This window comes from Dasypus novemcinctus, chromosome 6, assembly GCF_030445035.2.
Source record: "Dasypus novemcinctus isolate mDasNov1 chromosome 6, mDasNov1.1.hap2, whole genome shotgun sequence".
In the NCBI taxonomy this organism is placed as follows: Eukaryota; Metazoa; Chordata; class Mammalia; order Cingulata; family Dasypodidae; genus Dasypus; species Dasypus novemcinctus.
This window is the reverse complement of record NC_080678.1, coordinates 20,268,981-20,282,842: the sequence shown is the minus strand read 5'-3', so window position 1 is coordinate 20,282,842 and position 13,862 is coordinate 20,268,981.

Sequence of the window (13,862 nt, the reverse complement as noted above, 5' to 3'; positions counted from 1 at the left end):
CTTAAAAATATATAAGATCCCATATACCCCCATTCACCACCCGCCCACCCTTCCCACATCATCAGCCTCTTTCATCATTGTGGCATATTCATTGCATTTGATGAATACATTTTGAAGCACTGCTGTGCCACATGGATTATAGTTTACATTGTACTTTACACTCTCTCCCAGTCCATGCAGTGGGTTATGGCAGGATAAATAATGTCCTGCACCTGTCCCTGTAATATCATTCAGGACAGCTCCGAGTCCTGAAAATGCCCCCATATCACATCTCCTTTTCCCTCTCCCTGTCTTCAGCAGCTCTCATGGCCACTGTCTCCACATGAATGATACAGTGTCTTCCATTGCTAGAGTCACAATAGTTCTATAGTAGAATACCAGTAAGTCCACTCTAATCCATATTTTATTCCTGCATCCCAAGGACCCTGGGATGGTGATGTCCACTCCGCCTCTAACTCAAGAGGGGCTTAGATCCCACATGACTGATGGATGGGATTCTCCTGCTTGCAGTTGTAGATCTCTTGGTTCCCTATTTGCTTTTATGATACAATATAGAAGTTGTGTTAGGAAATCAGTTTATTTTACCCCTCATTAGCCAATATAAAATGTTATTTATGGAATACTAATAATTTTGGGTTAAAATTAAGCTAACCTTTAAAAAAATTAATAAAATGCATTCAGGGTTGGGAGTATATTCTGTAAGCTTTTTTTAAAAAAAAACACCTCAAAAGACACCTCACTCATTCCTGGAAGACTTGAAGTATTAGCTGAGACGTGTACATCACGACAGCATCAAACTAGACCAGAGATCCAAGAGCAGGCAAACACAGCCGCAGAGCACACACCGACATGAGGGCTCCGCTCCTGCCACTAATCGCCCGTCCTTAGGGCTGGGAAGATTGTGAGCTGCATGCTTGGCTGGGTTTCCGAGATGCTAAAGCAGAGAGAAAGAAAAACAGCCATGAGGTTCCCAGGATAGGCCGTGAGCTTATCCTCTGAGGGGAGGGGGAAAAAAAAAAAAGGGAAAAATGGGGGTAAACTTGACTCTTTTGAAAAGAATTTCCAGTAAATCAGGGCCTTTGGGGGTCGGTAGAAAGATTTCAGAGGGTCTGTGAGCTTGAATTGGAAATTTAAAATAAACATTATTCTTGTGGAGATGTGTTGGTGTGGTGTGATCTGTTTATTAAATAATACACAGTGTAGTGTGGACTTAGTAAGGCCACTGTGGTTTTCCCCTGACTGGCAAAGGGGTCTGTGGAACAAAAAAGGGTAATTACGAACCCCTGCAGTAAATCCTCAGAAGTTAAGAGTTGTCACTTAAGCTCTCAAGACCCCCATCTTGTTACTGAACTATTGCTTGCTGCCCGGTGATTTAAAACTGCCTGGGGTGTGTGTCGAGGTGCTGCGATGGCCCAGAGGTACTAGGCCTCTAAACCCACCCTGGCCTCTGCCTGAAGACCCACCGTTGCTACACCCCCTTGCTGAGAAGAACTTGTAGTTACGCTGTTGGGTGAATGAAGGCTCCAAGAGCAGGCAGAAGTTTGGGGTCCTGGGACTGGATGAGGGCCTTCAGGGGATGCTGAGAACAAGTGTACAAGGATTTCACAAGCATGGCACAGTCTGGGTGGGTGCTGGGGCTGTTTGGTGGGATGAGGGCCCAATTGTGGCACTGCTGAGCCTTACCCAGAGTGACCCTGATGGTCCTGAGCGTCAGGCCACCTGGAAGTGTGACTCGTCTACAGGCCCCTGGAAATCCCCACACCGTCCTGGCCACAGGAAAAAGGCTCCTCCTCCTCCTTTGTTTAGTCAGCACTTGCTATGACCCTCAATAAAGGTCCCTTGAAGGAGTGAATGCATTAATGACCGGACAAATCAATGTCATGGTTACAAAGTTCCAAGTCCTATCCTTCCTTTAGGTCTCGTTCAGGATTACTTCCTCCAGGAAGTCCTCCCTGAATTCTCCTCCCCTCCCCTCATCAGGACTCTTACAGTGCTGGGTATGCAGCCAACATGTGACTGCTTCCTTAGGTGCCAAGGCCAGGTGTGACTCTCTTATGCTTTCTGTTGTTCCTCCTGCCGGCTGGACAACAAACTCATCTCTTCATTCAGCTCTTACCATGTGATGCACACTGGGGTAGACCCAAGGGATTTAAGATCAAACTGGACCATCATGGCGCTTATGAGGACAAAACAGGATGTGAATGGTTGAGACCAGCAGGGCGGGGTGTGTGCTACTGCCAACAGCGTGGTCAGGGAGAGCAACTCGGATGAAAACATTATGTGAACCGAGGCGTGAAGGATGAGACGGCCACTATGAGAACAGCCGGGGAAGAGCTTTCCTGGCCAAGAGACAGCATGTGCAAAGGCCCTTTGAGGAGAGAGACTGGTGTGTTGGAAGAATGGAGGAAACTATGTGTGTCTGGGAATGCAGCGAACAAAGGTGACAAATGGAGAGGTAGGTAGGGGCTAATCAATGGCTCCCCAAGGGGGGGTGATAGTGCCCGCCAGGCTCATTTGTGATATCTGTGGGGTGTCATGAGTTCTGGGAGCAGGCAGTAGGGCTGCGAGACATCAACAGTGCATCTGTGAGTCCCAGATGATGGTGGACTGTCAAGGGCCCTGCGGGATGTGTTTTTCAGATGACTCAATGGGTATCTGGGTAGGTGAAAAATCTATTTCTAAGGATCTCTGCCTAGGCTTAACTCCCCTTTTCACATAAACAGAAAAAACTTTTGCATGGTTTCAATTATGCACTGAATTTTCTAGGCATGCAACTACTGTGTAAGTTAAGGGAAGATTGCGCTGTGTTTTGTTTGGAATGTCACCAAGAGGTGTGCGTCCTGCTGGAAAATCACATCAGCTACGGCAACATCACCCTTGGTATTTGAATCTCCAAAACAACGTGCTGGTTGTCAGTCTGCATTTGTAGCTGTGGCGTTCACGATGATCTTACACACACGTGCAGGCCTGTGACTACTTCCTTAGGTCCAACACGAAAGGCAGGCCAGAGAATTTATCTACTGAAATGCACATTGTCTTTGTACAAATTACTTTTTTGTTTTTTCCTTTATGATGCGGTTAAGGCATTGAGTTGATTTCTCAAAATCGTGTGGAGGAAAGTTACGGTTTCTCTGAATTTCATTTCAGGATAGGCAGTGGGCATTGCGAGATAGTTGCTCTGAAATGGTGCGTTGGGGCAGGTAGAAGCACCACGGCCATAAGGTCTTGTGTAGATTTTGATGAACAGTTGTGTTTTATTCTAAGAAAAATGTGGAGCCACTGCAGGATGTTGGGAAGAAGAGTGATGCGTGCTTTCAGGCAAGGGTGATGATTGCACGCTCTGTTTTTCTCTTTGCTCCCAGGAGGCACTTTGTGAGCCCTGGTGCTTCCAGGCACAACCGTGTCAGCTGCGGAGCTCAGGGTGTGCCGCCCTCCTCTGCAGCGAAGATGGCTGAGGTTAAGTTGCTTGCCTGGGCCAGTAAGTGATACAGAGAGAGCGTGTGTGTATGAATGTGTGTGTGCGAGTGTGTATGTGTGTTGCACAAGTGTGAGAATGTGTGTGCACATGCGTCCCGGTGAGCAAAGCCTGCCTCCAGTTCCCTCCCCCGACAGCAGCCTGTTTCTCTTTGGCCTCTCGGCTTGCTGTTCTACCTGCTGAACTTGGGCTGCTCGCCGGGGCCCAGCTCGGCTCCCGGGGTGGCCCGCCCGGTCCCTGCGGCCTGCCCATTGCCACAGGCGCCCGTGTCCCAGGAGCTGACTTTTCAACCTTTAGACCCCCGGCCAGGAGCTAAGAATATCTCTGACAGTATTCCCCAACACCTACAGCAGATGTGCCCACAAATTACGTGGTCCCCATGGGGGGAGGGGGGCAGGGGAGGAAAGGGCACCTTTTTTCTAAATATATTACACACTTAATTTGCAAAGTTACATCACACATTCATGTACAGGTCAAGTTGCTGGGAATTTACTTACTTATTTTTAAATAGGGACAAGTAAGGGGCTCTGGAGAAGTCAGTGCTGAGGATTTAAAAGCACCGTGAGTGCTAGATGTTTTCTCACGTGCAAGGCCAGTGTTCTCCCCTCCTCACAGATGAAAGACATATTCTGCACACCAGGCCCCCCAGTATGACCCCCCGGCCCTGCAGTGGGACATCATCTTATTTCTTTCCAAGGCCAACTTGGTAAGGTACGAATGAACAGCTGCCTCCTTTCGCAGGTGTGGAAGCTGAGGCTTGATGAGGTTATGTGTCTTTCTTTATTCTCCTCCCAGGCCATCATGGGTGACATCGGGCAGAGACAGGCTCGAACCCTGGTCTCCAGACTTCTAATCCCATGTGTTTTATAATGCAGCAGGAGATGTTAATGGGAACCAAGTGATATAGAAAATAAAAGAACTCGCTTCTGGAAATTCTAACAAAGGACAAATGGATCTAAGGCCACCCATGTTCACTTCGTATGCAGGCCCAGAGAGCGCGTGTGTGTGCATCTGCTTGCCGGGTAGGAGGGATACTTCTGCCAGATTCTATCGGTCCCGGAGACATTGTCACTTGCCACCACTGAGAAATAGCCTCCAGTTCAAGCCGCCCTCTCCCTCCTCTGTTTGTCAGACCGCTGTTCCCCCAACCAGATTTATATTTTCAAGAACCTTTCAGATAATCACAAACCCAAGAAACTTCCACTCCTCTGAGTTTTAATTAGGAGGAACTGTCTTTCTGGTACTTCCAAGAGACTTGCTCTAAATTTCTCCCAGGGAAGGGAAGGTTCACGGTGGACGAGTGGGAGCAGGCAGAACCTGCGAACAGCCTCCCGCCTTCGCCTCCCCCTCCCCCCACGGAGAGAAAGCCGGGCGGCAGGTCATTGGAACCGCATTGTGAGCGTGCCCTGTGTCATTAGAACCCAGAGAATGGGGACGATCGGAACGCAGGATAACACATTAGCGATAGATAATAGAGTCTAAATAAACATAATCAGCTTTCCTGTGTGTCTCCAGACCAAAGCTTATCTATAAATACCCTAATGACGCCCAACCAGCCAATTACTCGTTTCTTGGAAGAGCCCTTATTAATGGCGTTGCGGTGAGGGAAAAACATTAATTATTGGACACAGTGGCATCTTTTACATTCTGTCTGGTCCGGACAGCACCAATTAATGCAACAATTATTATCAACGACCATGGCAGCGTACTGCGCGCAGCCACCCGGGCTGGCCCGGTGGGGTGGGAAGGCAGAGCACGCTGGGGGGACATCAGCCACGCTCTTTTTAGGGAGCTTGCTTCTTCACTGCAGAAGCTGCAGGAACAAAGGGAGGGTGGCCAGAGCGCGTTGGTTTTCTTTTTAAGCTTCTGGGCAGTGCTCCTGGGGTGCTAAGGGCGATGTGGGAAGGGAGGCAGGCACCCCTCTGTTATCATGAGTTGCTAAATATAGCCAGGCAGAGGACGGGAGACCAGAGGCTGACTTCAGAGCGTGGGGCACCTGGCCTGGCCCCCGCCCACTCCTGACTCACTCCCTAACTTTCCACACTCGGGCCTCACTCTTCCTCGCTCAGCTTTCCCAGCCCAGCTGTGCTCCTTCCTGCCTCGGGGCATGTGCACAAGCTGCTCCTTATTCCTCAAGTTGGCTACTTTCCACCCTTCTGAAGGAAATATGAAGGGAGTTCCTTCTTGAGTCTGAATCCAAAATTTTAGGGAAATAACCTTTCCCTCAATATTAGTCACTTCTTGTTCCTGTTTTTTTTTTTTCATGGCATCTATCATATATCAATTATTTAATGGATATATTATTTTATTAATGCTTCTCTCCCACAAGAATACAAGTTCCATGAGGGCAGGGATTGTGTCTCTTTTTTTCCAGCATCCAGCAGAGTGTCTTACATGTAGTAGATGCTCAATAAATATTTGGTGAGAGAATGAATAAATCCATGCATTGTTTAGACACAAACTATATCTAAGGGGCGCCATGCCAGGTGTCACACAGACTAAACCAGCTACTCTTTTGCAGAAATTGCATAGCAAATACCCAGACTTGATATTGGTAAAACTATCGATAGCTGCAAAAATCTATTCGACTCATCTTCTGCATTTTAGAATCCATCAACATGGTCGAAGGCCCTGTGACAGGCTGTTCTGTAAAATATCGGACTCCGTTAATTTGTGCAGATTGGCATTTGATTTGAACTGACTAAAAATGAATCTGCTCTGCCCAAGGTATGAAACAGTTGCAGGAATGCTTCTACTTTCCCCTTCTTGGAGATAAGGAGAGGCTTTCTTCTGGGAGGCATTAATTACCCAGCACTTTGGAAATTAGTTCTGTGAAGGCTTGGAGAAATCCCTCGAGCCTTGGTCAGGGCTCTGAGAGGTGGGTGAGCTAGCATGGCCTTGCTGGAAGAAATCTCCAGGCTGTTTCCACTAGAAGTTACCCTCTGGAGGGTTCAAGCAGCTCAGAAGGGCTGTTCAGAGTCAGGTCCACGCCTGGAAAGCTTCTTCATCCTTGCTGAAGCACGGCCATCCACTAACGGGACCCAGTCTTGTGCATCCTTGACCAGGGCAGGTTTTCTAATGAAATGGAGCCATGGAAACCTTGAAGGCAGCCCCCTGGGCTCCTCCAGCGTAGGTACGCCGTCGAGATGTGGCCATGGCACTGCTAGCCACACGGTCCTCCTAAATAACCATCCTCAGGGAATCCACCAACTGCAAAATACTTACAAACAAGAGGGACGCTCAGGGTGCATCCTTAGGAACTGCTTTTGCCTTTGTCCTCTGCAGAGTGGGGATGAGCTCACCCTCTCTGCACGCCTTCAGTGCATTTTGCCCAGACCCCGCATTTTGGTCATTGGGGGTGCAGCCGCCAGGTTGTCTGAGTGTAGATAGGTCGTCAGTCCTGGAAAACTTCTCCACGCTCCGCTCGGTCCCTGGCTGGGTGTGGCCAGCTTGCCAGTGTTGGGTAGAAGTTTGTTTCGGTATCACATTGTACTAACATAAGTCTGTTCTTCTGCCCCCCTCCCCCCTCCCCGACCAGCCTGTGACTCCTGGAGAGCAGGAAGCACAAATTATTCATCCTTGTGTCTCCAGTGCCCGGCACAGGGACCGTGCTCAAAAATAAAGTCACTGCAGGGCATCTCATGACCTTCCTTTCCCTTTCCCCAGAGAAAAGGGGCTTCTGGGTGCATGGAATAAAAATAAGAATGAGGCATACCTTTGTTTCCTAGGGCTGCTGTGACAAATTACCACAAGCTGGGTGTCTAAAAACAACAGATACTCATATTTCTCAGTTCTGCAGGCTACAAGAGCAAATTCACGGCACTGACAGGCTCCTTCTGAAGGCTCTAGGGCAGAATCCTCCCTGGCCTCTCCCGGCTTCTGGCAGCTTCCAGCAATCCTTGACGTTCCTTGGCTTAGGCCAGCATTGCCCCAGTCCCTGCCTCCATCTTCACATGGCCTTCCTCCTTGTGTGAGTCTGTGTCTCTGCATCCTCTTCTTACAAGGACACCAGTGACACAAATCCAGGAGAACCTCTTCTTAACCGTTTCCATCTGTAATGACCCTCTTTCCAAATGAGGTTCAGAGTGGACATGCCTTTGGGAGGTCCCTATTCAACCCAGTGCAAGACATTATAGGGCAGTGGTTAGAAACAAGGAGGCCAGCAGAACTGAGTTTGAGTCCTGGCTCTGCAGCCCATGGAAGGTAGACTGCAGACATGTGACTGAATCTCTCTGCCCCTTAGTTTCCTGGTGTGTAACAGAGGTGATGGTGGCGGTCTCGTCATGCTGTTGAGGATTCAGTGGGGTATTGTCAGAAGACTGTTTACCATGATGCCCAGGACAAAATAAACTTTTGATACATGTCAGCTGCTGTGATTGCCAGTGCTATTAAATGATGAGCTTCAGGACATGGGGTGAGTTCTCCAAGGATGGCCATGCAGTCTGTCATTTGACAAATTTCTACTCAACGCCTACTGTGAGCCAAGTGTTGCTCTAGACTCTGAGGATGCAAGGATGACACCTATTGGTTCTGTCTTGGAGAATTTGTGGCTGATTAACCAAATACAGTTTCTTGGCGCCTGGAATCTCACCTCTTCTGGGGGCTAGGCTCTGTCCCGTGGGAGGATGCCTGGCTTGGGCATGGAGCATTAGATAAAGGAAAGGAACAGCCTTGGGTGTGGAATGTGGGTAGCTTCGGAAGGCACCAGGGAAGGTGTTTGGGTTGTATTTCACAGCTCGCTGTAGCCCCTAGGATTGCACTGGGGAACCATTAACCTCTTTAAATCAACCGATGCCTGCAGCCTTACAGAAATACCCTCATCAGCAGTACCTATTAGCACCTTGAATCCGGACTCATATTTGAAACTACTATTTGTTTTCGATTTGTGGCATCTTAATATGTTTGGCCTTTGTTTATGAACTGATAGTCAAAAAGTTCTCTTGTTACTTTCTACCTGCAGTTACCCAGGAGGACCGCTGTCTATTTCCTTGGGTGTCCCTGTATCCTTCCAAGTGAATGTTGAGTGCGCCATCTAGTCTGTTATCTACTGTTGACTATCCCAAACCTATTTACTAAATTTGGAGAAAACCAAAGCTTCTATTTCATGTTGTGAAGAAATAGGCAGAAAGGTCCTTTGTGGTGTAAGTTTGGGATGGAGCCTTGGGTTGTTGCACTTGTCTGTCTCTGCTTCTAATTCATCCTTCTCCCTTTTACTCCTTACCTGTCTTCTCGCACTTTCATTTCCCACTCTCCCTTAAATATAAATTCCCTGGAAATTTGAAGAATGTGGTATTCGTTTAAAATAAAATTCTTTACTCAACAGTGCAGTGTCTCTTCCAATGATTTTCCTTATTATTCAAGCAAATGTCTTCTGAATTGAGAATATAGTTCCTTTGCAGAACAGCAGGGTGATGGTGACTTTCACCCGTATGCTCAACCTTCTCCCGCGCGATAGTCGCAAGTCAGGTGGAAAGCAGAGTTCTTTTATGATCTGGGGCTTGTACTCACACTGGACAGTGAAGGAGCAAAACTCCTGAACAGCTTGCTCAGTTCTCTCTACTTTCTCCTTTTATCTGGTCAGTTCCATCGGGCACCACAGCTTGCTATCTCATGACATTCTGAATTTAAAGACAAGTTCGGTATCTCCCCCAGGGTTGCCTGTGTGAATCTTAATCAGGGCCCTTATAAAATACGTACCTTACATAATTGCTGTAACCATATGCTTCATTTAATTGGAACCAGGAAACTTTGAGCTGCCTCATGACATCATATGACTTTTATTAATTTCAGCCTATTTGCTCAATTGCCAACTTCCACACTTGCTCCAAACCTTGGTGAGGAAAGTAAATGCTGAGCAGGCAGGTACCAACAGAGTTTATTCTAGCACCTGGTAATAAACAAAACTCTCAAAAATGTGAAGCTGCAATAGCTGACGGGACCATCCCCACTGAGTGCCAAATGTTTCCTTTACTGTGATGATGGAAGAGACGGGTGGGCTCTGAGTGGGGTACACCTGGATCCAGCAGGTGGACATCACAGAGAGGCTGGGGCGTAGCGAATGGCTGGGAACTTCCCCCGAGACGGACTGCTGGCAGCCACGGAAGCCAGGCAAGTTACCTGGGTTTTGGGGCCTCGGTTTTCTCATCTATAAAAAGTGCTGAAGTTACCTCTTATCTCTTTGGGCTGTGCTGGACTTAAATGAGGTAATTCATGTGATGTGCTCAGCGCAATGCCAGACTCAGTGAGTACTCAGAGGAAGGACAGGTTTTCCTAATAATTAAAATCATCCAAAGATGTATCCTTGGGGATGGGATAGTGAGTTCCTTGTCCCTGGAAGTATTTACGAGGTAGGGGGAACAAACTTCTCCATGCTTCATGTACAAATGAATCATCTGGGGATAGTGTTAAAATTCAGATTCTGTTTTAATAGGTCCAGGGTGGGGCCTGAGATTCTGGACTTCTAACAAGCTTCAGGAGGTGCTGATGCTGACAGTCACCCCACTTGAGTAGCAGGGAGCTTCCAGATTATTCCTTGGTGGGATGCTGGTAAAGGTATGTGATAACCCATCGGAGGGAGCAATGAGCTTGGACCTCTGCTGTCCGAGATGGTGGCCTCTCACCACCTGTGGCTGTTGACCACTTGAAATGTGGCTAGTTGGAATTGAGACAAACAGTGAAAACTAATGAGTTAATATGCATAAGGGGCTGAGAATACTTCCTAGCTCGTGTTAAGGCTGAGCAGTGCTGGCTGTTATTTTCGAGCTAATAAGAGCTCCCTGAATGGCAGTCTCTTCTTTCAGCTGGCAAATTACCCACAAAAACCCCCAAATTGCACACCTGATTGAGTAAGAGTCAGGTCCTGTGTGGCGATGATGTAACGTTCCTATTTTTGGCAACCCTGGCAATTCAGGGAGTGACCCATTTTCCTTCGTCTCACTGAGGTCATTGCAATGGGTTTCATCAACTAGCGAGCTTGGAAATGAGCCACAGGGTTAAACAGAAAGTGCTTTTCCTGCTCCTCTGGACCGCTTTCACTGCTATGCGCTCAGTCAGGACTCGGGAGGGGAGTGGGGAGACATCCATGTTCACAACGATGGCAGTGAAGACTGGTGGGGGGCAGAACACAGGGCTCCCCCGGGCTCTGCAGGGCGTGCTCAGCATGTCGCCGAGCAGGGGTGGAAGGGTGTTAATTTGTTTGATGCAGGGCCCAGGAAAGGGAGGCTTGAGCTTTGGGTGTATGTAAGGCCTCTTGAGGACTGAATGACAACATCCTGGGAACACCTGGTGTTGGGAAGCTTCTGCCCAGGTCCCAGCAGTGGCCAGAATGTTCCCAGCCTCCTCCAGGGCGAGGCTCAGGGCTGTGTTCCTGCGTATCCTTGACTGCAAGAGTTTCTTCAAAGGTCTAGACTTTTACCCCAAGAAATTGTCCTCAAAGGATCTCTGAACCAGAGATCCAGTTGGAGCAGAGGGACCTGTATGAGCGAGACTCAGGAAACACTGGGCCTGTGGTTTCAAACTCTGGAATGAGGTTTTTCTTTTTGGAGTAAAGAAAATGCTCTGATATTGGCTGTGGTGAAAAATGGACAACTCTGTGATTATACCAAGACCCAAAAAATGGATGCTTTTGATGGATTGTGTTGTATATAAGCAAATCTCAATAAAATTGTTTAAATATATTTATTTACTCAAATCCTGCCTCTTTTCAAAATGCAGAAATAAGTAAGACTAGCAACTGAGAGCTAAGATTATTATTGAATGTTGACATTAATTTTGAGCTTCCTGTTAGTCAAGGCCAAAAGAAACCCACTATGTGACATAATTTTTATTGTTGATGAAAGCATCAATTCTTTAAAGATTAGTTTGTGAAGAAATATCCTTAGCAAGGAAATAGCAAGGAAAAGGATCATGCTCTTTTTCTGATGGAATATACCAACAAGTCCCAAAGATTCTGATGTTCCCATCTAGATTGGCTCATTAGGTGAGAATAAGACATTTGCATGTAAATGTGTGAATCACTCGCAGGATACTTCCACTGGCATTCTAAATGACTTCATTGGTTTTGTAAACTGAGAAGTTGAAAACTCTTGTTTTTCCTTTTCTCATTTTTCAGAATTACATGGTTATCCCCAACTTTGCATTCTGGGTAACTTGTGTTTGCACCAAAAAGCAAACTATGGGCTGTAATAAATATATTTTAAAAATGTGATTTGCTTACTAAAATCTTGAGGGTTGATTTTTTGAGGTGGACGGGCTATACTGACCCTTGCTGCTTTTTGCTCTGACCCTTGCTGAGAACACCTCTCCCACATGAATAAGTCTCTCCCTTGGTCTGGTCTGCAGATTCTTCAACTATTAAGACTTCAGACCAAGGGTCCTTCTGGGAGCCTATAGATTGAAGATGTTTTTACTCTTTCAATGATCTGATGAGTAGTGAGACCTTCTCTTTTCATTCCTCTTTGCCTCAGTGCATTAAAGCAGAGATTTTTTTTTTTTTTTAACATTTTTTAAAGCCACATTGCCCTTTATCCAAAATAAAATCATTGGGGACTCCAATTACATACTATGGATCCTAACAGAGCTCCTGTGGCTGAAATGGGGGGTAGGCATGTGGGCAGGCATAGAATCCTCAGCTCTCTTTCTTCTCCCTCTAGCAGTCCCCAAGGTATCCCCGAGGCACCCCCAGATTTCCAGAGAGCACAGTTTGAAAGCACAGTATTATAGGATAATTCATAATAAGTAGAATTAAATTTATTTTCTAAAATCTACCTGCACTAAACAGAACCTGGTTTGTGAACTTTCGAGGACAAGCAGTACCTGGCACCTACTGAAAACACAAAGGTCTGCTAAATGAATGGCTACGCTAAGCACCTTATATTTATTTCAGGTATCTGGCTTCTAAGTCCTTGATCACCTTCCCTGTACCATTCACTATCTTGGAAGAAGACAGAGTCTGAGGCTGCTCAAAAACAGAAAAGCTTGTGCTTTCATTGCCTCTGCATGGGAATGACTTGTGACTTCTCAGATGTACCTTCTGGTGACATAATTAACATTTCAAAACTGTGCAACTGCAAATTTAATCTCTTGTGAACATTTGGGGATGTTTTAACAGTAGCTCCAGTATCACCTTTGCATTTTATGGTAGTTGGGGAAGGGGGGCAGGAAGAGGAGGAGGGAGGAATTCCCCCAAAACTCTACAAAAGAAGGATGGAAAACACTGTTGAAAACTTTTGTAGGTAAACTTGTTTTTCCAATTGAAATACTGTTTCAAAGCATTGGTAGGCTTACAGAGGTGAAATGAAAAACAAATCCTACAAAAATCCAGGAGCATCACGAACATACTGAAAAAAGTAGTGCAAAATGCTTTGCTTTCAAGGATATTTTTCAGTAAAGTTGGAGCATTCCAAACTGATGTATTTGTCTTAAAGGAGGCCCTTTCTGCACGTGGCTTACAGGTTTATAACAACTTTATTGGTGGTTTTAGTTGGGCTATGATAATAGATACTCATTTAGTGGAGAGGGGGTGGGCTTTGAACATGGCCGACCAGGGTTTAAATCTCTCCTCCCCCTTTAACCCTTCCTGGGCTGAATTTCCTCACCTGTAAAAAGGTGGCAACTGAGATTTACATGAACTAATCTACGTGAAAGATTTTGGTTCAGTGGGTAGGCCCTGGCACTGAGGTTGCTTGGGTGAGGATGGAGATTATATATTTTTGTTTCAGAATTCTGGAAGATATAACTACACTATTACATCAGGCCCGATATTCCAACAGCATAGGAAACTATGACTGTTTTCTCTTGTTTACTTTTTATTTTCATGGTTTTTTATCCCCCTGATTAGTGCATATTTCTTGAGAAAGTTGGAAAACTAAACATTGCTCTTAACAAGGAAAAAAATTTACTCACAATCCCAACAAATGATTTTATTTTTCTACATATATAAATACATAATTTTTCTTTGGTCAATTTTGACTTCTTTCCCAGAAAACAGTTTGATTAATTCATTAAGATTTCCCAGAGTACTAGAATAAGATTGTACATTATTTTCTTATAATTTCTTTAGGATATTATTTTTGTTAGTACAAGAGTATTGTATGTTCATTGTTAAACATTTACAGAAAGTGAGGGCACAAGGAAAAGAAATGAAAAAATTACCCACGATTTCATAACATAAAAGTAGCCACTGTTGTTTTTTAGTTGTATATCCTTCCAGTCTTTTTTCAATGAGTATATACATAAATTTAAATGTAAAAACTTAAATTGGTATCTCCTTGATTGATCAATATTGCAGACAACTTACTTTTGCTTAATATTGCATCAAAAATACTTTCCCATATGATTAGCTTTTCTTCTACGTTATTATTGTAAACAATTGATAATATTCCATTGT